The following is a 22,721-nucleotide window of genomic DNA, read 5'->3' as shown; positions in this document are numbered from 1 at the left end:
CCCTCGTACTAGCGGCTTTAGAACCCAAATCAAATGCAAATGTGGTGGCTCACATCTAATGCGGCCTACTGCACTCTGCAGGCTGTCAGGGCCGAACCCGACCAGGGTTCCGGGAGTGGTAAGGACATTGCAGCCATCACCGCCTGGGGTCCTTGGGAAGGAAGCAACTTTGCAGAGCACACCACCTGGGGTCCAGGGAGGGGACCGGACATTGCAGCCGACCTCAGCAGGGGTCCTGAGAGGGGACAGGATGTCGTGGCCTACCCTGACCTGGGTCCCAGAAGGGGATGGTGCATCATGGCTGAACCAGGGTCGGGAGGAGACAGGACATGGTGGCCAACCCAGCTCAGGGTCCCTAGAGGGGACAGGACATCATGGCCAACCCTGAGCAGGGTCTAAGAGGGGCAGGAACATCGTGGCTGACCCTGCCTGGGGTCCCCCAGGAGAGGAGGGGTCAGGACCGAACCTGACCAGTGTCCCAGGATGGGTCATAACATTGCAGCCAACCTGGACCGGGGTCCCATGAGTGTTCGGATGTGGTGGCCAACCTAGCCCCGTATCACGGGAGGGGATGGGACTTTGCACCTGAACCCGTCCGTGGTCTGTGGAGAAGAGAGGACATCGTGGACGACCACGCCCAGGATCCCTGCAGAGGAAGGGGCGTTGTGGTCGACCCCAACCTGGGTCCTGGGAGAGGTCGGGATGTCACAGCCAACCCCGCCCAGGGTTCCATGGGGGGACGGGATGTCATGTCCGACCCCAACCACACACATACCCAGCATGGGACAGGATGTCACGGCCATCCCTGACCGGGGTCCCCGGAGAGGAGGGGATGTTGCAGCCGACCGCAACCGGGTACCCAGGAGGGTCCATGACGTCACAGCTGACCCCAAGCAGGGTCCTGGGAGGCGAGTTATGAACATTCAACCTCGACCAAGGACCAGGGAGGGGATGCGGCATCACAGCAGACCCTGCACGCGGTCCCCAAAGAGGAGGGGACATCACAGCCAACCCCTGCCCTGGGTCCCCAAAGAGGAGGGGACGTCATGGCCGACCCCAACCTGGGTCCCAGGAAGGGACAGGATGTCCTGTCCAACCCCACCTGGGGTCCCGGGAGAGGACATGATGTCGCAGCTGACCCCACACGTGGTCCCCAGAGAGGAGGTGATGTTGTGGCCGACCCTGCTCGGGGTCCCCAGAGAGGAGGGGATGTCATGGCCAACCACAACTGGTGACCAGAGAGGGTCCGTGATGTCACAGGTCGACCCGACCAGGGTCCTGGGAGTTGATGGTTCAGAAACTCTGGGGATCAGGGCTGGGGATCTGTGTTTTAAGTCCTCCGGGTGATTCTAGCATAGATTCAGGGGTGAGAACTGTTGGCTTGATGTAAAACTTATGGGAATGCCTTTATTCAAACATGGAAAATACTGCTAATTGGTAGGGGTGATTTTTTTTTCCTTGACTTTTATGTAAGATCCTCATTGTAATAGTGAGGGGAGGTGTGCTGGCCATAGATGAAGAATTAATAGAGATTAGGGGCTGGAGATGAGGAGGTGTTTTCATGAATCTATCCAGTGTCTTCTGACCAAGAAAGCATTACAGAAACCAGTAGGGGCGGAGGGGCAAAGACAGTGGAGAGAAACCAACTCCCAACACACCTCCAGGTCAGAGTCAAATGTTCCAAAGCACAGCTGTTTAATAGGACTGAGTTTTGTCAGCCACCTGAGTTTAAATACATTTGTAACTGAAATAAGTAAGTAAGGTGGCCAACATGTCCAGGTTTGCCTGGGGCTTTCCTGGTCTTAGCACTCAAAATCCCAAGTCTCAGGAAACCCTGTGCATGTTTTTCCCACAGAACCAATCAATTCTGCAATTCTCAATAGATACTGACTGGGTGTCCTATAATTCAATTCAGTTCTGATGCTATCTACTTAGAGATAGTGTCAGATCCACAGGTGAAGGCCAGAGTCCTACAAGGCAATCCCCTCTCTCTTCACTTTAGATGCAAGTTGCAAATCTGGGTTGTCACCTGTGCTTATAACCAATCAGTTATGGATTGGATGTCCCCACATCCTCCTCCGAGGGTTTGATGAATTTGCCACAACAACTCATAGAAATCAGACAAATGTTTACTGAGTCACCAGTTTATTATAAAAGGATATAGTTCAGGAAAATCCAGATTGGGGATGCATAGGGTGAGGTATGGGGAGAGGGCATAGAGCTTCTATGCCCTGAGTGCATCATGCTCCTCAAATTTTCCACATGTTCAATGACCCAGAAGCCCTCTGAGCCCCATCCTTTTGGGGTTTTGTTGAGGCTTCATTTTACCCAGGCACAATTGATTCAATCATTGGTAATTGGTTGTGGAACTCCATCTCCAGCCCCTCCGGCCTCCCAAGAGCAGGGGATGGGACTGAAGTTTCCAGCCCTCCAATCACAAGGTTTATTCCCCTGGCAATCAGCTTCATTCTTTGGTGAGAAATGGCTTTCTGGAAGTCTCCTCATTAACATGACAAAAGACGCCTTGATCATTATCATCACTTTGAAAATTCTAAGAGGTTTAAGGAGCTCTGTGCCAGGAATGGGGACAAAGGCCAATTGAATATTTATTATAAATCACAGTATCGTGGGGGCAAACCAAGGTGATTGGTCAGTACTCACTTTAGTTGGAATTACTGAGTGAGCTTTACAATTATGAATACCTGGGCTCACCTCCAGAATTGGTAATAGACTTGGTCTCAGGCTCAGCCAGGGCACTAGGAGAGGGAAAGTTCTTCGGGTGACCTTATGGTGGCTAGCCATGGAGAACCTCTGCAGCTGCTTGCATAGCATTTCTCCAACTCAAAAAAAATTTTAACAAAAACAAAAGTTAGTGGTTCTGATGAAGTTAGACTCCTACCATGTACCACATAAAAAAAGGACTCAAGTTGGATCAACAGTGTAAATATAAGAGCTAAAACTATAAAAAATGTTGGAAGAAAACATAAAAAGTCTTCATGACTTTGGAGCTGGCAATGAATTCTATTATACTACTTCAGACTTTTTTTTTTAAGATTTATTTATTCCTGAGAGACACACACAGAGAGAGAGACAGAGAGAAAGAGGCAGAAACACGGGCAGAAGGAGAAGCAGTTTCCTCACAGAGAGCCTTATGCAGGACTCAATCCCAGGACTCTGGGATCACGACCTGAGCTGAAGGCAGCTGCCCAATTGCTGAGCCACCCAGGCACCCCACTACTTCAGACTTATACTAGTTCAGACTAGTCTGTACTAGTGTACCTCAACTCAGGCTGTTGATTAGAAATATTTTGTGAACTGTATTTATTGATAATATGTATTTAAAATAATATATACACATGGTAAAATTACAAAACTAGGTATATAAAAAAAGTATGAAAAAGTAAGTGTTCCTCTCAACCTGGTTGCTAGATTTTGACCTCAGTGTCAATTTTTGTTAAAATGTCTTGTGTGTGGGGCACCTGGGTGGCTTAGCAGCTCAGCATCTGTCTTAGGCTCAGGGTGTGATCCCAGGGTCCTGGGATCGAGTCCCTCATCGGACTCCCCCCCGGGAGCCTGCTTCTCCCTCTGCCTGTGTCTCTGTGTCTCTCTGTGTGTCTCTCAGAAATAATTAAATAAATATTTTTTAAAAAACACAACTTCTTGTGGGTAGCCTTCCCTGTTTTATGCACATGTAAGCATATGTATACATATATATTTCCTTTCTAATGTTCTTTTTACATACCAACAGTAGCACACTAAATTTCACTTTTCACTCAACAGCATGTTTTGGAGTTCATTTTAGCATTTGTAGATCTTCCCAATATTCCTTTTTTCTTCCAAAAAGTTATTTTTATAAACATATATTATCTATATAAATTTTCCTTTTTCTTTTTAAAATATTTTTGTGCTTTGCTTTTTGCCCAATATACTTTTTAATGACTGCATTGTGATCATCTGTAGTTGTATACTTGTAATATATATATAACTTATTTATATTAAATCCTTAGTTACAACTATTAAAGAACATTATGTTGTTCATTACAAAGTGATAGTACAGGAGGAGGGGCAAGACTGCGGAAGAATAGGGTCCCCAAATCACCTGTCCCCACCAAATTACCTAGATAACCTTCAAATCATCCTGAAAATCTACGAATTTGGCCAGAGATTTAAAGAGAGACCAGCTGGAATGCTACAGTGAGAAGAGTTCACGCTTCTATCAAGGCAGGAAGACGGGGAAAAAGAAATAAAGAAACAAAAGGCCTCTGAGGGGGAGGGGCCCCGCGAGGAGCCGGAGTGAGGCCGGGGCGAGTGTCCCCAGGACAGGAGAGCCCCGTCCCGGAGAAGCAGGAGCTGCACCAACCTTCCCGGGTGGAAAGGGGCCCGCAGGGAGTTAGAGCAGGACCCAGGAGGGCGGGGATGCCTTCTCTCTCTTTTTCTCCTTTTCCCAATACAACTTGTTTTTGGCCACTCTGCACTGAGCAAAATGACTAGAAGGAAAACCTTACTTCAAAAGAAAGAAACAGTCCTCTCTCCGACAGAGTTACAAAATCTGGATTACAATTCAATGTCAGAAAGCCAATTCAGAAGCACTATTATACAGCTACTGGTGGCTCTAGAAAAAAGCATTAAGAACTCACGAGAATTCATGACTGCAGAATTTAGATCCAATCAGGCAGAAATTAAAAATCAATTGAATGAGATGCAATCCAAACTAGAAGTCCTAACGACGAGGGTTAACGAGGTGGAAGAACGAGTGAGTGACATAGAAGACAAGTTAATGGCAAAGAGGGAAACTGAGGAAAAAAAGAGACAGACAATTAAAAGACCATGAAGACAGATTAAGGGAAATAAATGACAGCCTAAGGAAGAAAAACCTACGTTTAATTGGGGTTCCCGAGGGCGCCGAAAGGGACAGAGGGCCAGAATATGTATTTGAACAAATCCTAGCTGAAAACTTTCCCAATATGGGAAGGGAAACAGGCATTCAGATCCAGGAAATAGAGAGATCCCCCCCTAAAATCAATAAAAACCGTTCAACACCTCGACATCTAATAGTGAAGCTTGCAAATTCCAAAGATAAAGAGAAGATCCTTAAAGCAGCAAGAGACAAGAAGTCCCTGACTTTCATGGGGAGGAATATTAGGGTAACAGCAGACCTCTCCACAGAGACCTGGCAGGCCAGAAAGGGCTGGCAGGATATATTCAGGGTCCCAAATGAGAAGAACATGCAACCAAGAATACTTTATCCAGCAAGGCTCTCATTCAGAATGGAAGGAGAGATAAAGAGCTTCCATGACAGGCAGGAACTGAAAGAATATGTGACCTCCAAACCAGCTCTGCCAGAAATTTTAAGGGGGACTCTAAAAATTCCCCTTTAAGAAGAAGTTCAGTGGAACAATCCACAAAAACAAGGACTAAATAGATATCATGATGACACTAAACTCATATCTTTCAATAGTAACTCTGAACGTGAACGGGCTTAATGACCCCATCAAAAGGCGCAGGGTGTCAGACTGGATAAAAAAGCAGGACCCATCTATTTGCTGTCTACAAGAGACTCATTTTAGACAGAAGGACACCTACAACCTGAAAATAAAAAGTTGGAGAACCATTTACCATGCAAATGGTCCTCAAAAGAAAGCAGGGGTAGCCTTCCTTATATCAGATAAACTAAAATTTACCCTGAAGACTGTAGTGAGAGATGAAGAGAGACATTATATCATACTTAAAGGATCTATCCAACAAGAGGACTTAACAATCCTCAATATATATGCCCCAAATGTGGGAGCTGCCAAATACTTAAACCAATTATTAACCAAAGTGAAGAAATACTTAGATAATAATACACTTATACTTGGTGACTTCAATCTAGCTCTTTCTACCCTCAATAGGTCTTCTAAGCACAACATCTCCAAAGAAACGAGAGCTTTAAATGATACACTGGACCAGATGGATTTCACAGATATCTACAGAACTTTACATCCAAACTCAACTGAATACACATTCTTCTCAAGTGCACAAGGAGCTTTCTCCAGAATAGACCACATACTGGGTCACAAATTGGGTCTGAACTGATACCAAAAGATTGGGATCGTCCCCTGCATATTCTCAAACCATAACGCCTTGAAATTAGAACTCAATCACAAGAAGAAGTTTGGAAGGACCTCAAACACGTGGAGGTTAAGGACCATCCTGCTAAAAGATAAAATGGAAACTAATGAAAATGAAGGTACAACCGTTCAAAATCTTTGGGATGCAGCAAAAGCAGTCCAGAGGGGGAAATACATCACAATACAAGCATCCCTCCAAAAACTGGAAAGAACTCAAATACAAAAGCTAACCTTACACATAAAGGAGCTAGAGAAAAAACAGCAAATGGACCCAACACCCAGCAGAAGAAGAGAGTTAATTAAAATTCGAGCAGAACTCAACGAAATTGAGACCAGAAGAACTGTGGAACAGAGCAACAAAACCAGGAGCTGGTTCTTTGAAAGAATTAATATATAGATAAACCATTAGCCAGCCTTATTAAAAAGAAGAGAGAGAAGACTCAAATTAATAAAATCATGAGTGAGAAAGGAGAGATCACTACCAACACCAAGGAAATACAAACGATTTCAAAAACATATTATGAACAGCTCTACGCCAATAAATTAGGCAATCTAGAAGAAATGGACCCATTCCTGGAAAGCCACAAACTACCAAAACTGGAAGAAATAGAAAACCTGAACAGGCCAATAACCAGGGAGGAAATTGAAGCAGTCATCAAAAACCCCCGAGACACAAGAGTCCAGGGCCAGATGGCTTCCCAGGGGAATTCTATCAAACGTTTAAAGAAGAAACCATACGTATTCTACTAAAGCTGTTTGGAAAGATAGAAAGAGATGGAGTACTTCCAAATTCATTCTATGAGGCCAGCATCACCTTAATTCCAAAACCAGACAAAGACCCCACCACAAAGGAGAATTACAGACCAATATCCCTGATGAACATGGATGCAAAAATTCTCAACAGATACTAGCCAATAGGATCCAACAACACATTAAGAAAATTATTCACCGTGACCAAGTAGGATTTATCCCCGGGACACAAAGCTGGTTCAACACTCGTAAAACAATGGATGTGATTCATCATATCAGCAAGAGAAAAACCAAGAATCATATGATCCTCTCATTAGATGCAGAGAAAGCATTTGACAAAATACAGCATCCATTCCTGATCAGAACTCTTCAGAGTGTAGGTATAGAGGGAACATTCCTTGACATCTTAAAAGCCATCTACGAAAAGCCCACAGCAAATATCATTCTCAATGGGGAAGCACTGGGAGCCTTTCTCCTAAGATCAGGAACAAGACAGGGATGTCCACTCTCACCACTGCTATTCAACATACTACTGGAAGTCCTAGCCTCAGCAATCAGGCAACAAAAAGACATTAAAGGCATTCAAATTGGCAAAGAAGAAGTCAAACTCTCCCTCTTTGCCGATGACATGATACTCTACCTAGAAAACCCAAAATCTCCACCCCAAGATTGCTAGAACTCATACAGCAATTTGGTAGCGTGGCAGGATACAAAATTAATGCCCAGAAGTCAGTGGCATTTCTATACACTAACAATGAGACTGAAGATAGAGAAATTAAGGAGTCAATCCCATTTACATTGTACCCAAAAGTATAAGATACCTAGGAATAAACCTAACCAAAGAGGTAAAGGATCTATACCCTAAAAACTACAGAACACTTCTGAAAGAAATTGAGGAAGACACAAAGAGATGGAAAAATATTCCATGCTCATGGAATGGAAGAATTAATATTGTGAAAATGTCAGTGTTACCCAGGGCAATGTACACGTTTAATGCAATCCCTACCAAAATACCATAGACTTTCTTCAGAGAGTTAGAACAAATTATTTTAAGATTTGTGTGGAATCAGAAAAGACCCCGAATAGCCAGGGGAATTTTAAAAAAGAAAACCATATCTGGGGGCATCACAATGCCAGATTTCAGGTTGTACTACAAAGCTGTGGTCATCAAGACTGTGTGGTACTGGCACAAAAACAGACACATAGATCAATGGAACAGAATAGAGAACCCAGAAGTGGACCCTGAACTATATGGTCAACTAATATTCGATAAAGGAGAAAAGACGATCCACTGGAAGAAAGACAGTCTCTTCAATAAATGGTGCTGGGAAAATTGGACATCCACATGCAGAAGAATGAAACTAGACCACTCTCTTTCACCATACACAAAGATAAACTCAAAATGGATGAAAGATCTAAATGTGAGACAAGATTCCATCAAAATCCTAGAGGAGAACACAGGCAACACCCTTTTTGAACTTGGCCACAGTAACTTCTTGCAAGATACATCCATGAAGGCAAGAGAAACAAAAGCAAAAATGAACTATTGGGACTTCATCAAGATAAGAAGCTTTTGCACAGCAAAGGATACAGTCAACAAAACTCAAAGACAACCTACAGAATGGGAGAAGATATTTGCAAATGACGTATCAGATAAAGGGCTAGTTTCCAAAATCTATAACGAACTTATTCAACTCAACACCAAAGAAACAAACAATCCAATCATGTAATGGGCAAAAGACATGAACAGAAATCTCACAGAGGAAGTCACAGACATGGACAACACGTACATGAGAAAACGCTCTGCATCACTGGCCATCAGGGAAATACAAATCAAAACCACAATGAGATACCACCTCACACCATTGAGAATGGGGAAAATTAACAAGGCAGGAAACCACAAATGTTGGAGAGGATGCGGAGAAAAGGGAACCCTCTTACACTGTTGGTGGGAATGTGAACTGGTGCAGCCACTCTGGAAAACTGTGTGGAGGTTCCTCAAGAGTTAAAAATAGACCTGCCCTACGACCAGCAATTGCACTGTTGGGGATTTACCCCAAAGACTCAGATGCAGTGAAACGCCGGGATACCTGCACCCCGATGTTTCTAGCAGCAATGTCCACAATAGCCAAACTGTGGAAGGAGCCTCAGTGTCCATCGACAGATGAATGGATAAAGAAGATGTGGTCTATGTATACAATGGAATATTCCTCAGCCATTAGAAACGACAAATACCCACCATTTGCTTTGATGTGGATGGAACTGGAGGGTATTATGCTGAGTGAAGTACGTCAATCGGAGATGGACAGTGTATGTTCTCATTCATTTGGAGAATATGAATAATAGTGAAAGGGAATATAAGGGAAGGGAGAAGAAGTGTGTGGGAAATATCAGAAAGGGAGACAGAACATAAAGACTTCTAACTCTGGGAAACGAACTAGGGGTGTTGGAAGGGGAGGAGGGTGGGGGGTGGGGGTGAATGGGTGATGGGCACTGAGGGGGACACTTGTCGGGATGAGCACTGGGTGTTATTTTGTATGTTGGTAAATTGAACACCAATAAAAATTAATTTATTAAAAAAAACAGCAAAGTGATAGTACATATCCTCTATGTATGTCTTTGAGTATATGATGTATCTGTGGGATGCAAGAATTGCTGAGAGATACACACATTTCAAAATTGTAAGAAATGATATAAAGATTCCCTCTAAAATGCAGTACCAATTTACATTCTTGAGAAACTTTAAAAACCGTGAAGTTTCATGTTACTCTTTACTTTAACTCACGAGAATCTGTGTATGAGGCCCAGACTCTTTATTTTCTTTCTTTGGTAATTCTGATACAAGAAGGCTCTAGGATGTGATGAGAACCATAGGACAAACCATCTGGATGCTCCTGCTGCGTTTCCTCCTGCTCTTTATCTTTTGATGGGACTATCCCATCTCCTCACCAAGGGGACAGGTTCCAAAAGGACACGCCTCAAGGATTTTGCTTCTCTATGTTGCTACCCTGGTATTGTGCTTTGTATGACACTGATCATCTATGACAAGGCTTAGAAGAGTGTTTGCAGCTCATATGATAATTCTGTTTTCTTTTAGTTCCATGGACCAAATAGAGAAAGGAACTCTGGGCCGGTCCCTGCGATCCCCACCATCCAACCTAAGAAGAAATCGATGTCAATGATGTCTTTCTTTTCCAAGATCTGTCACAAAATACTAGAAACAGAGGTCCCTCCCCAACAGCCACTTGTAACATGTGTTTGTCTGGTCTGCATTCGTTCCACAGCTCCACTGAGGTGCCTTCTGAAAAAAGCCTGACACTTCTTATAACACAGACAGAATGTTTCCAGGATAACAAGATGAGCTGGGAAGAATTTAGCTTGCTGCAAACTTTATATAAAAGTATAGAATGAATGCAATGAATACTGAGAAATAATGATGAGGCTCGGTAATCACCTAAATACCTAATAGGATTGTGGTCCAGTCTGCAGCCCTGCACTACTCAGGATGGTGGGGAGGGGGCTTTTTCTTGGATCTTGTCTGGAGCTTACATCCTCTTGGTTCTGACACCAGCACATGTTGCTGTGTCCTCTAAGGCACAGAACACTGGAGCCTTCCTGGTATCAGAGGTTCACCATGGAGGTCACCCAGCTCTTGCCCTGCAGTGAAGAGTTTAGTCCTTGATGTAGATTCCTGCATTAGCCACACAGCGTCCCAAATTTATATTATATATGCATTTTTTTCCCTAATCTTAATGGCTCAGACGTATGCATTCTGGGTTGGGACATCCTTTAGGTGCCCTGAAATGTTTGTAGATGTGCTTTGCTAGTTGGGTCAACTAGCAGACTGCTTCTCAACTGCTGTTGAGAAGTTGAGGAAGATGAGTACTGAGAATTAGCCACATTAGGGAGGCATCAACCTCACTGCAGAAGGGTCAAGAGATCATGGAGAGAGGAACTGGAGGAAACAAGTATAGACACATCTTTCAAGGTGTTTAGCTACAAAGTAGAGCAGAAAATTGGGCAAGAGCTGGAGGAGTAAGAAAGGTTGGGGAAATGCTTTTCTTTGAGATGGAAGCAGTATAGCATTTCTTGTCCTGTGAAGGATCCCAGCTCTCAGCTCACAGCAACTGTCTAAATCCCCCTTTCTTCTGAGCTCTAGCACTCCCTCGGTGATCCTAGAACACCTGTCCCCTACTTCCCCCAACCTACCTCAACCAACTTTCCTCTAGCCCTGAATTATTTTTCTCTACCTCTTTCCTCTTCCATCTGTTTTCTTCATTATGTGGATCAAACTAATGTATTTGCAGCATAAATCAGGTGTCTTTAGGTGGAGAAAGAAGGGCTAAGTTGAGCAGGCAACATAGGATTTTCTTTAGAGGAAGGGATTGGGGTTAAAATGGGTATGACTCTGAACAGTTTCAGATCAATACTTTCTTGACTTACTCCCCTGGTCTCTTGGAAACAAGTTCCAGAAGCATGAGTCTCTGAAGAATGTGTTTTCCATCCTGACAGAAAGAGTCCAGGACCCCAATGATAAAAAGTGTCATATGGCAATGAGAGGCCTGAGCAACATGGTCTGTGAGACCCCTGACAAAGTAGGAGGGGAAGGTGTCACTCGGCCTGCCCTCATGGCCTGGCATCCCCAGGGCTGAAAGATGGCGCCTCATGTACTGGTTATCTGTCGCTGTGTGAAAGATCACCACAGACCCAGCACTCATCCTCTAGCATTTTCCTTAGGTCAAAAGCTTAGGTATGGCTTAGCTGGGTCCTCTGCTCAGGATCTCACAAGGCTACAATCAAGGTGTGGGTCAGACTGCATTCCTTTCTGAAGCCTGGGCTCCTCTTCCAAGCTTATGTGGCCATTGAAAGAATGTGGCCCCTTCCAGTTGTAAGACTGAGGTCCCTGCTTTCTTGCTGGCTGGCCACCTCAGTTCCTTGAAGCTGTCCTCTCATAGCATGTGAGCTTACTTCTTCAAGGCCAGCAGGAGAGCCTCTACCACTCGTGCCTACTAAGATGGACTCATATAATGTAATGTAACTATGGGAATGGTGTCTCACCACAGTTGTCATATACTGTAGGCTAGAAGCAAGTCACTGGTTCCTTCCACATTCAAGGGAAGGATATTGTAAAAGGCATGACTCATTTGGGGTTGAGGGTCATCATACCTCAATACTATCAGTGTTGGGAAACAGAGCTGCAGATGCAATTAATGCACACCTGGACATCACCCTCTGGAGTGAATTTCATTTATTTTTTAATAGTTTGTACCCATTTAGTAAAATATGTTTTCCCCACCTCTGCTTTTAGCATCTGTCAACTTCAGTGACCATTTCATCTCATCCCCTATAAAAGTACCACTATGCCCTAGATGCCTAGATCATCCAGCCCACCACACTCCTTGATGTGCCCTTCCCGGCCTCATGTGCTCTTGGGCCAAGTTCTCTAGATTGCTCTTTCTGTTCTTTTTTTCAATACTGAGCTGGCTCTTGGGTTAGGTTAATGGAAATACTTGTATTTCAATGAGAGCTGTTACAGCAATTCCTGAGGAAAGCCACACTCTCAGTCCAAGTCCTAGGTTATTGAAAGATTAGAAGTAGGATTGCTTTTCAACTCACAGAGAGCAATTTCTGGATTACTCATGCTTTTCAAACCTTGTTCACAGGTGTGAAAGTATAAGAAAATTGTCCCAGACCTGCTGGTACATGGACTATATGGCCTTGTGAGTGCTGAAGTCATCCACAAGACTCTGACCATCATCTTGGGCAAGATCCAGGGGAAAAGTTTGGGCTCTTTCTTTGTAGACATCACTCTTCAGACTAGGACTTTATTAGATGATGTGAGAGAATTCAGAAGAATCTGGGTTATTAAAGTGGAAGTGGGATTTGCAATGTGAGCCTAGGGTGGTGTGTTGCTCAGAGAACAGGGTCTGTATTATTAACTTATTTACTAAGAGATCGTTGAGAGGCAAGTATTATACTGGAGGTTATGGAAGACATATAAAGAAGGATTTTTTGTTGTTATAGAGAAGTGAATATATGTACTCCAATGATGAAGATGGTGATGGATATGATGGTGAAAATGATGATAACAGTGCCAATGTATATTCAATGCTCTGTTATGAATGTGATGATAACACTAGTTAGCATTTAGCAACCAATACTGTGTGCCAGGTACGGTGCTAGGCAGCTTTCCTAGATTATCTCATAGAATCTTCTCAATAACCCTGTGAGGTGGGCACTATTCATCTTCACTTTATAAATGAGAAAACCAAGGCACAGAGAGGTTAGGTGACTTGTCCAAGATCAAAGAGCCAGTAAATGGATATGAACCAGGTCTTCTGACTACAGGACCTGCCCTCTTCACTGCCAGGTGACATGGCAAGCTGAGCAGAAGTGCACTGATACATTGTTTACTCTGAAACTATGGGGACTCTGGGATCCATTCCTTTCAAGCTAACCAGCTAGCCTGCTGCAGTTACACACATGCCCCATGCACATATGCCCTCTAACAGGGAGATGATACATGTGGAACAGGAAATGGACCTCTTATTTATTCACAAAGCACCTTGTGTGAGTTCTTCACACCTAATTCCCCAGATGGAGCTGCACCACACAAAAGGAAGAAATTATTGAACTTGGTGTTTCTATAGGAGCTTCTGGCCCATTTGCCTCTCTTCCCACTTGGAGAGACAGGAAGAACTTTGCTCTGGAATGCAAACCTGTCATCTCCACGGGTAGTGGGGAGAGGAAGGTCCCTACTCTGCCTCCCTGGAATGGAAGCAGATATCTCCAAGATGTCTAAATCTCTCTGCAGGTGCCATCTTAGTTTCCAGAACTGGCTTGCCATGTAATCACTTTTTAATACCCAGATGACTATAATTTTTGATCAGGAAGCCCTGGTTGTATAGTAACCTGGCAATACTCATTAAGAGTTGTTTCCTGACAGTTTATCTCTATTATTGCACTTTTGACCACCTGTCTTATGCTGTTGCTCACTTGTGCATGGGTTCGGATGATTGTCAGGTCCCTAGCAGGCCAGGGTCTTGTACATCTTATTGCATTAGGGTAGTATTGGATTGAATTATACAGGGATGTCTGGGTGGCTCAGCTGTTGAGCATCTGCCTTCAGCTCAAGGCATGATCCTGGGTTCTGGGATCGAGTCCCACATCAGGCTCCCTGCAGGGAGCCTGCTTCTCCTTCTGCCCAAGTCTCTCTCTCTCTCTCTCTCTCTCTCTCTCTCTCTCTCTGTGTGTGTGTGTGTGTGTGTCTCATGGGTAAATAAATAAAATCTCTTTAAAAAAAGAATTATAAACACATGCACGCATGTGCATGCACAGATGCAGACACGCATAGGTAAACAGCAAAAAAAGTGAAACACTAATTTGTGAAAGTGCCCTATGGGCTAAAAAAAATATTTTTAAATACTTCACGAGGAGCGCCTGGATGGCTCAGTTGGTTAAGCATCTGCTGTTGCCTCAAGTTGTGATCCCAAGGTTCTGGGATTGGGCCCTGTGTCTGGCTGTTTGCTCAGCTGGGAATCTGCTTCTCCCTCTCCTTCTGCTTCTTCCCCACTAGTGCTCTCTCTCTCTCTCTCTCTCTCTCTCTTGCTCTCTCTCTCAAATGAGTAAAATCTTTAAAAAAAAAAAAAAGAAAATAAATACTTCACAAAATGATGAGTGTCTGGGACCCCCCTCTCCATTCTATTTGCTCCTCACCCCTGAAGAGGCCCAGCTCAGCTTGGTTCTCTTTGGTTTGCCTGGAGCTTTCATGGGACCAAGAAACATTGATATAAAATCCCTTCACCAATGGTCAGGAGACTAGGTACTACCCTGGTTCCTTGTCACCTGACAGTGTAACTCTGAGCAAGTCACTGAAAAGCCCTGAGCCTTGGCCTCCTCATCAGGAAAGGGAGATACTCAGACTAGACCACTCACAGTGGAAAACTAGAAAGGACTGAACCCAGTGACACACGATCAGGGACAAACCAGCCAATGGTACTAAAAGCAGGGAGGGGTGGCAGGGTGTCAGGGAAGAAACACAATTGTTTTTTCCGCTGCAGGAGGGAGAAACTCAGACCACAGGTGTAGAGAGGTGTCCTTCCAGAAACACTGGGAATGATCAACAGGAGATGGATCAAATGAATTACAATGCAGCCACCCCAAGTTCCTTTAGGTATCAACTTGAAAAGAGCTCCCAGATAGATGGTTGGGTGAATAATCGAGGTACGTAACAGGGGCATGGTGTGCTTCCACTGAGTGAAAATGTGAGAAGGGACTACGTAATATACATTTTATTCTTTTTCTTCTTAATTTTTTGGAGGGATGCACACACAATTTATAACTTTGTTCATTCATGGGAGAGAAATTTAATGGCAGGCAGAAAGGGATAGAAGGAGATTTACTTTTGTTAATAAAATGATTTGGTTATTTTGAATTTTGAACCATACAAATATGTTCTACCTCCAAAACACTGAATAATAAAGAACAGAGCTGGGAAGCCGGGATTATTAGCACAGTGATCCCCAGTCTGATTGTCTTGTCTGCTGGGGATGACATTCATTGAAGACCCAGCCTGCCTCCTCTCTGGCCCCCACCTCGGTCAGCTAAGAGCTTTAGACTGGATCTGACCCATCTCCTACCAAGTAACAAAGAACGATGGATGGCGGTAATGCATCTGGTACAGTGGCCTTTTGGTAATGACCTGGGTTCTGTCCTTTTGTTCACCGGGAAACCACAGGAGAATAACCACCTGAGATATTCAGCCTTTGTCTTGTTCGGGCAATTGGCGGCCTTTGCCAGGTGGAAATGGAAGAAATTCTTCACCAGTCAGGTTAAGCAGACTCAAGATTCCCTCCTGATACATCTACAGGACAGAGAACCCCAGGTTGCCAAGGTAAGTTTGTGACTCTCACCCAGTGTGGGAGAGCTCAGTGCCATTCCTAAAGTGAGCTGTGGTGCTGCCCTGTTGTGTTGCAGTGCTCAACCCTCTCTATTGCTGCTGGCTCTGCTATGGACACTCAGCAGTGTAGCCTCATGAATCCTTGGAGGTGCCTGCCCAGTGTGTCATCTCTCTCTCTGCAAGTGTGCAAATTTCCATTTGCTCCTGCCCCACCTGCCCCATCCAGCACCTGCTACTGGAGAGTGGGGGCCGAGAAGCATGGGGTTAAGCTGTGGGGCAGTAGCCCACATAACGAGAACATTAATTCATGCCCATTAGCTTCTGTCACTGTAGATTTCCCACTCTTGGCTTCTCAATCCTCTAGAGAGATTTTGCCTTATTCTTAGAGGAAATATGTCCTAACGGGGTTGGATCGACGTCAGGCCTGCTTTGGAGTGGGTGAATATTTTTCAAAACCACTGTGAAGGGATCCCTGGGTGGCGCAGCGGTTTAGCGCCTGCCTTTGGCCCAGGGCGCGATCCTGAAGACCCAGGATCGAATCCCACGTCGGGCTCCCGGTGCATGGAGCCTGCTTCTCCATCTGCCTGTGTCTCTGCCTCTCTCTCTGTCTCTCTGTGACTATCGTAAATAAATAAAAAAAAAATTTAAAAAAAAAAAAAAAAAACCACTGTGAACAAAAAGGTTTCACCAAACCACTTGTCTTCTTTAAGTTATTGCACACAACAGAGAGAGACAGGGAGAGAAAGAGAATTTAGGAATTAAAGAATCCAGAACCCCTTTGATGGGACAATAACCGGGTAAACTCTAAAGTGATGCTCTCCCCACCAGCCCCAAGTTAGAGATGTGGTGATTTCAGAAGCAACATCCTTTAAGGTTGACATCTTCAAGCTTTCTGGAAGTTACTTTCATACCCTCCGTGGCCCCCAGGCCACATACTGGATGCAGTGCCCTTGCTTGGATTATAGAACTCTCTAATGCCTTTGACAGTAGGATGGAAATATTATTTTTCTCAGTCTTGCAAAACAACATTTCGAGCCTGTTCTCTGTATCTGAAAGGAAGAAAGGAAAACAGATTTCAGAGTGAAGAAGAATAAAGGAACCCTAAACTCTGCTGGCAGCTGGTGAGTAAGAGGGCAGGAGAGAATGCTCCCAGAGGTCCCTGCCCTCCTGGTGTCAACCCAGAAGGTGGCCAGCCACACAAGCAAGTTACTCCCCATAAAATGACTCAGGCCAATTATGTTTCGATTGTAACTGACCCATCTTGCAATGTAAATGACAAAACGTCCAGAGGATTATGCACAAAATCTATTGGCACATCCAGTGTAGATCATTAGATCTACGCAGACCCTGATCTCCACCTCTGAGGATCTGAAGATCGATTGTCCTCACACTCTGCGTTTGATATCTATTCATTGTAGTCAAGGAGGTTTACTGAATCCTCCCCTCATGTGCACTTTTGCTGATGTCTTTCAGAGTCACTATCATCCAGAGCTCCAGCATTTCCTCTATGCAAATAAGATTCTGTAAACACAGAGCAGCAGGGAAATTGTTCTAGTGAGAGCACCTTGCTGGGGGGCTGATATTGCCCCTCTTTTAACTCTTCACATGCTTCTGTTTGCTTCTCATGATTGTAACAGAAAACGGGATGCTGGAAGAACAATTGATGGCAATTGCATGGAATTGTATAAGTCTATCCACAGTGAATTCTAAATTGTTTTCATGTATCTCATTTCCTCTCCAGACAAATTTGTCAGAAGTTACATGCTTTGTTTAAAACATTTAAACTATATGTAGATTCGGGGCTTATTTCTCAACCTTTTCCTTCATAAGTTCATCTCTGTCACCTATCTTTTATTTTTTATTTTATTTTTAATTTCTGAGGCTAAGGAAAATATTACCTTAAGTTTTTTTGTAATCTGCTATTGATACTTTCAATTTGTTATTAATACCTTTTATTGGCGAGATCTATTTAAAGTTGGCCAAGGAATGTCCACAATAACCAAACTGTGGAAGGAGCTTCGGTGTCCATTGAAAGACGAATGGATAAAGAAGATGTGGTTTATATATACAATAGAATATTACTCAGCCATTAGAAACGACAAATACCCACCATTTGCTTCTAGGTGGATGGAACTGGAGGGTATTATGCTGAGTGAAATAAGTCAATTGGAGAAGGACAAACATTATATGTTCTCATTCATTTGGGGAATATAGAAAATAGTGAAAGGGAATAAAGGGGAAAGGAGAAAAAATGAGTGGGAAATATCAGAAAGGGAGACAGAACATGAGAGACTCCTAAGACTGGGAAACGAACTAGGGGTGGTGGAAGAGGAGGTGGGCAGGGGGTGGGGGTGAATGGGTGACGGGTACTGCGGGAGGCACTTGATGGGATGAGCACTGGGTGTTATTCTATATGTTGGCAAATTGAATACCAATAAAAAATAAATTTATAAAAAAATAAAATAAAATAAATTTGGTCAAGGGACTGAGAAGGTGCTTTGGAGGGTATCTTTAGCTTCTTGTAACTCTCAACAGTCATTGCCTCCAAGATCATAATACAAATATTAAAAGAGAAAAAAGTCTGTAAAGCATGTGTTGAAAAATCTCAGGCTAATAGTAACATATGGATTAAGAAGTAACATTTGTGGAGAATATTTATTGGACCCTAAGTATTATTTAATATTTACAACAACCCTATAAGAAGTGCTTTGCAAGTATTACTTAGTACTTACAATAACCCTATGAGAAAGGTACTATTATTACCCTCATGTTCCAGGTGAGAAAACTCAGGCACAGGGAAATTAAGGAGCTTACCCAATGATCTGGTGAATGATTGGAGCCAGAAGTCAAGACTGGACAATCTGCCTTCTGGAGCCTATATTCAATCACCATGTGATTCTGCCTCAATGTGGAATAATTGACCAATGGCTAGCAATGTAAAAAACCCCCAAAACCCAAAAACTAAACAAATTTAAAAGCCCCCTCAGCTCCTGCTCTATTTAACCCAGTTAAGTTTTGCTTTTATATGTAGTAAGTACACACTTTTATTAATTTAAGTTGTGATCTAAGTATATATTTTTACTTGTCATCTCTTGGCTAATTATGTCAATTTTTTGGAGCTCAATTCTAGTTCCATGAGGGATCACATGGCTCTTGTAAAAAGTTTCAAGAAAAATCTCTTTGACCCTCCCCCCTTCTCTCCAACCAGTTTGCCTCCCAAGCTTCTCCTATAGATATTCTCATATTATCACCAAACTTGGCATTCAAGCTCTACTGGACCACTGTGTCCAGATTGGGAAATGGAAAACACGGAGGGTCATAAATGCTGCAGAGAGATCTTAATGTCGTTCTGAAAACCAGGAGCTCAGTCTTCTGGTCTAGTGCTCCAGAGATAGGACTGTGCAACATGGATGAGGACTCAGGTGTCTCCTAGGGGAGACGAGCATATGGCAGATGGCAGAAGGGGGAGCAGGAGCCAGGCATGAGTGGGTTTTCTTTCTTCCTATTTTTGAAGCTGGGGCACAATGATCTAGGGGCTCTTGGGAGTGACACAGGCTCTGGAGCAGGTGGGACGGTTCTGAGATGAGACCTCTTTCCCTTCCCAGTTGTTTGCCTGTTTGAAATTATGCTGCAAGGTCCATTTAGAATCTGATGCAGTGATCAGTGATCAGTGAGTGGCCTGAGAAAAAACTGCATTTTGCTAGCATTCAAAAAGGCAGAGGTAGAGTGAGGCAGGCAGAGTATGTACTCTAGAATAGAAACATCTATGTACTTATGCCGTTAGTTGATTAAAATTGTGGAAGATGCTGTTGAATGGACTTTAAGATTTGTGGTAGACTGTTACTTTGGTGGCCTCCAGTGAATCATGCCTCCCCTGACACACATGCCCCAAATAGACATCTCCACTTGAATCTGGGCTGGCTTTGTGATCCACTTTATCTGTTAGAATGTGCTGAAAATACCACTATGTCAATTTTAGGCTAAATTTTAAGAGCCCTGGCAGCTTCCTTTTTTATGCTCCAGGTGAAGCCAGCTGCCACGTAAGAAGTCAGATAACCAGGATATCACCGTTTGGGAGGGAAGACCAAGCTCACTGCATGGAATGCCATGTTTCCACAAAGCTGAGGAACCCAATCCACCATGAAGTCTGAGGTCCAGACCTGTGACACAAGTTGGCCGTTCCAGCCAGACCCCAGCTGTGCAAGCCACCCCAGCTGATACCAAGTGGAAAAGAGACCTGCTGTCTCCGTGAAGCCCATCCCAAATTGTAAAATTGTAAGCAATTTGATCAAATGACTATGGTTTTAAATCACTCCTTTTTGGGATAGTTTGTCACTCAGCAATAAGTAACCTAAAGATTCCTTATCATTAATTTTGTCATTTGGCCAGGTTTGTTTTGCTCTCACGAAGTCCTCTTTGAGTTTAAACTCTGTTTCTAGAAATGTATGTTATCACAGCATTCTGTGGTGAGAGTGACGGATGCCTTTCCTTTCTTTTGTACCATAAAATGCCTTGTTTTCCTTTTTGTATCTCACCTTGTGTATCATAGCACCCAGCACATAGCAGATGATCCAGAAACATTTGCTGAATGACTAAATAGTTGCAAATTGTAGCAAGAACAGAGTCCAAACTAGTCTGCTACTCTGGGCTCTCAGCCATGGGCTGACACTCTTCCTTTCCAGCTTTTTCTTCTGTTACTCTCTTTGCTTTAGCCAAGTTTGGCTCCTCTCTTCTTTCAACACTTCTTGGTCTCTTATGCTCCTCTGCCTTTGCTCAGACTGTTCCTTCTGCTTCGAATTACCTCCCCTGCCTAGCCATGCACATTTACAGGCACACACACATCTCCTGTGTATATCTTATCTGTACTCTAAGACTGAATTCCCAGAACATTCTAACAGCTTTATGCCATTTAACATGTTTTATATCATTTGAAAGTTTTTACGTACATGTCTTTTGTCCCCTCCCCCACTCTGGTTCCAGTGAAGCTGCTGGAGGAAGGATCCTATCTTGTATAGTTTTTATCTGTCATGTGACCTCAAAGGTACTCAGTAGGTGTTTAGTAAATAAATGTGGATTGGGAGAAAAAAAGGTCAGGAAATCATCTGAAGCTACTTCTCCTTGGGAGAAGCCCATTTTGTCAAATGAGGGCCATCATTTCTCTCCTTATAACCAATCTGCAGGTGACTTTTATGCTTGTGGACTTAAAGTATCCTTTTCTCCATAAGACACCTGTTAACTTACTAATCTTTAGGTAATGCTTTGACATTTCTTACTTTTAAACACTAGACATGCAACAGGTGAGTGAATTAAAGAACGAAAAAGGTATGTTCAGGTGCTACTATGCTAAGTGCTCAGGGTAGAGATCTGCATAAAAATCTTGGTCTCTGCTTTCCAGTTGCCCACAAGATGGGCCTTTTTTTAAATAAATTTATTTTTTATTGGTGTTCAATTAGCCAACATATAGAATAACACCCAGTACTCATCCCGTCAAGTGCCCCCCTCAGTGCCCATCACCTATTCACCCCCACCCCCTGCCCACCTCCCCTTCCGCCACCCCTAGTTCATTTCCCAGAGTTAGGAGACTTTCATGTTCTGTCTCCCTTTCTGATATTTCCCACTCATTTTTTTCTCCTTCCCCCTTTATTCCCTTTCACTATTTTCTATATTCCCCCAAATGAATGAGAACATACAATGTTTGTCCTTCTCTGATTGACTTACTTCACTCAGCATAATACCCTCCAGGTCCATCCACGTGGAAGCAAATGGTGGGTATTTGTCGTTTCTAATGGCTGAGGAATATTCCATTGTATACATAGACCACATCTGCTTTATCCATTCATCTTTCGATGGACACCGAGGCTCCTTCCACAGTTTGGCTATTGTGGACATTGCTGCTGTAAACATCGGGGTGCAGGTGTCCCGGCGTTTCATTGCATCTGTATCTTTGGGGTAAATCCCCAGCAGTGCCATCGCTGGGTCATAGAACAGATCTATTTTGAACTCTTTGAGGAACCTCCACACAGTTTTCCAGAGTGGCTGCACCAGTTCACATTCCCACCAACAGTGCAGAGGGCTCCCCTTTCTCCACATCCTCTCCAACATTTGTGGTTTCCTGCCTTGTTAATTTTGCCCATTCTCACTGGTGTGAGGTGGGATCTCATTGTGGTTTGGATTTGTATTTCCCTGATGGCAAGTGATGCAGAGCATTTCCTCATGTGCATGTTGGCCATGTCTATGTCTTCCTCTGTGAGATTTCTCTTCATGTCTTTTTGCCCATTTCATGATTGGATTGTTTGTTTCTTTGGTGTTGAATTTAATAAGTTCTTCATAGATCTTGGAAACTAGCCCTTTATCTGATACATCATTTGCAAATATCTTCTCCCATTCTGTAGGTTGTCTTTGAGTTTTGTTGACTATTTCTTTTGCTTTGCAAAAGCTTCTTATCTTGATGAAGTCCCAGTAGTTCATTTTTGCTTTTGTTTCTCTTGCCTTCATGGATGTATCTTGCAAGAAGTTACTGTGGCCGAGTTCAAAAAGGGTGTTGCCTGTGTTCTCCTCTAGGATTTTGATGGAATCTTGTCTCACATTTAGATCTTTCATCCATTTTGAGTTTATCTTTGTGTATGGTGCAAGAGAGTGGTCTAGTTTCATTCTTCTGCATGTGGATGTCCAATTTTCCCAGCACCATTTATTGAAGAGACTGTCTTTCTTCCAGTGGAGAGTCTTTCCTGCTTTGTCGAATATTAGTTGACCATAAAGCTGAGGGTCCACTTCTGGATTCTCTATTCTGTTCCATTGATCTATGTGTCTGTTTTTGTGCCAGTACCACACTGTCTTGATGACCACAGCTTTGTAGTACAACCTGAAATCTGGCATTGTGATGCCCCCAGCTATGGTTTTCTTTTCTAAAATTCCCCTGGCTATTCGGGGTCTTTTCTGATTCCACACAAATCTTAAAATAA

The 22,721-nt window shown here is 43.5% G+C and overlaps 1 pseudogene; it reads left to right on the top strand.

The window, feature by feature from the left end:
* Positions 1-780: 780 nt before the first annotated feature.
* Positions 781-17,286, top strand: LOC129508679 (protein maestro-like; annotated as a pseudogene).
* The last annotated feature ends 5,435 nt before the right edge of the window (positions 17,287-22,721 follow it).

This window comes from Nyctereutes procyonoides, unplaced genomic scaffold (assembly GCF_905146905.1).
Source record: "Nyctereutes procyonoides isolate TBG_1078 unplaced genomic scaffold, NYPRO_anot_genome, whole genome shotgun sequence".
Taxonomy (NCBI): Eukaryota; Metazoa; Chordata; class Mammalia; order Carnivora; family Canidae; genus Nyctereutes; species Nyctereutes procyonoides.
The sequence above is the reverse complement of the archived record's forward strand: the minus strand, read 5'-3'. Positions and strand labels throughout refer to the sequence as shown.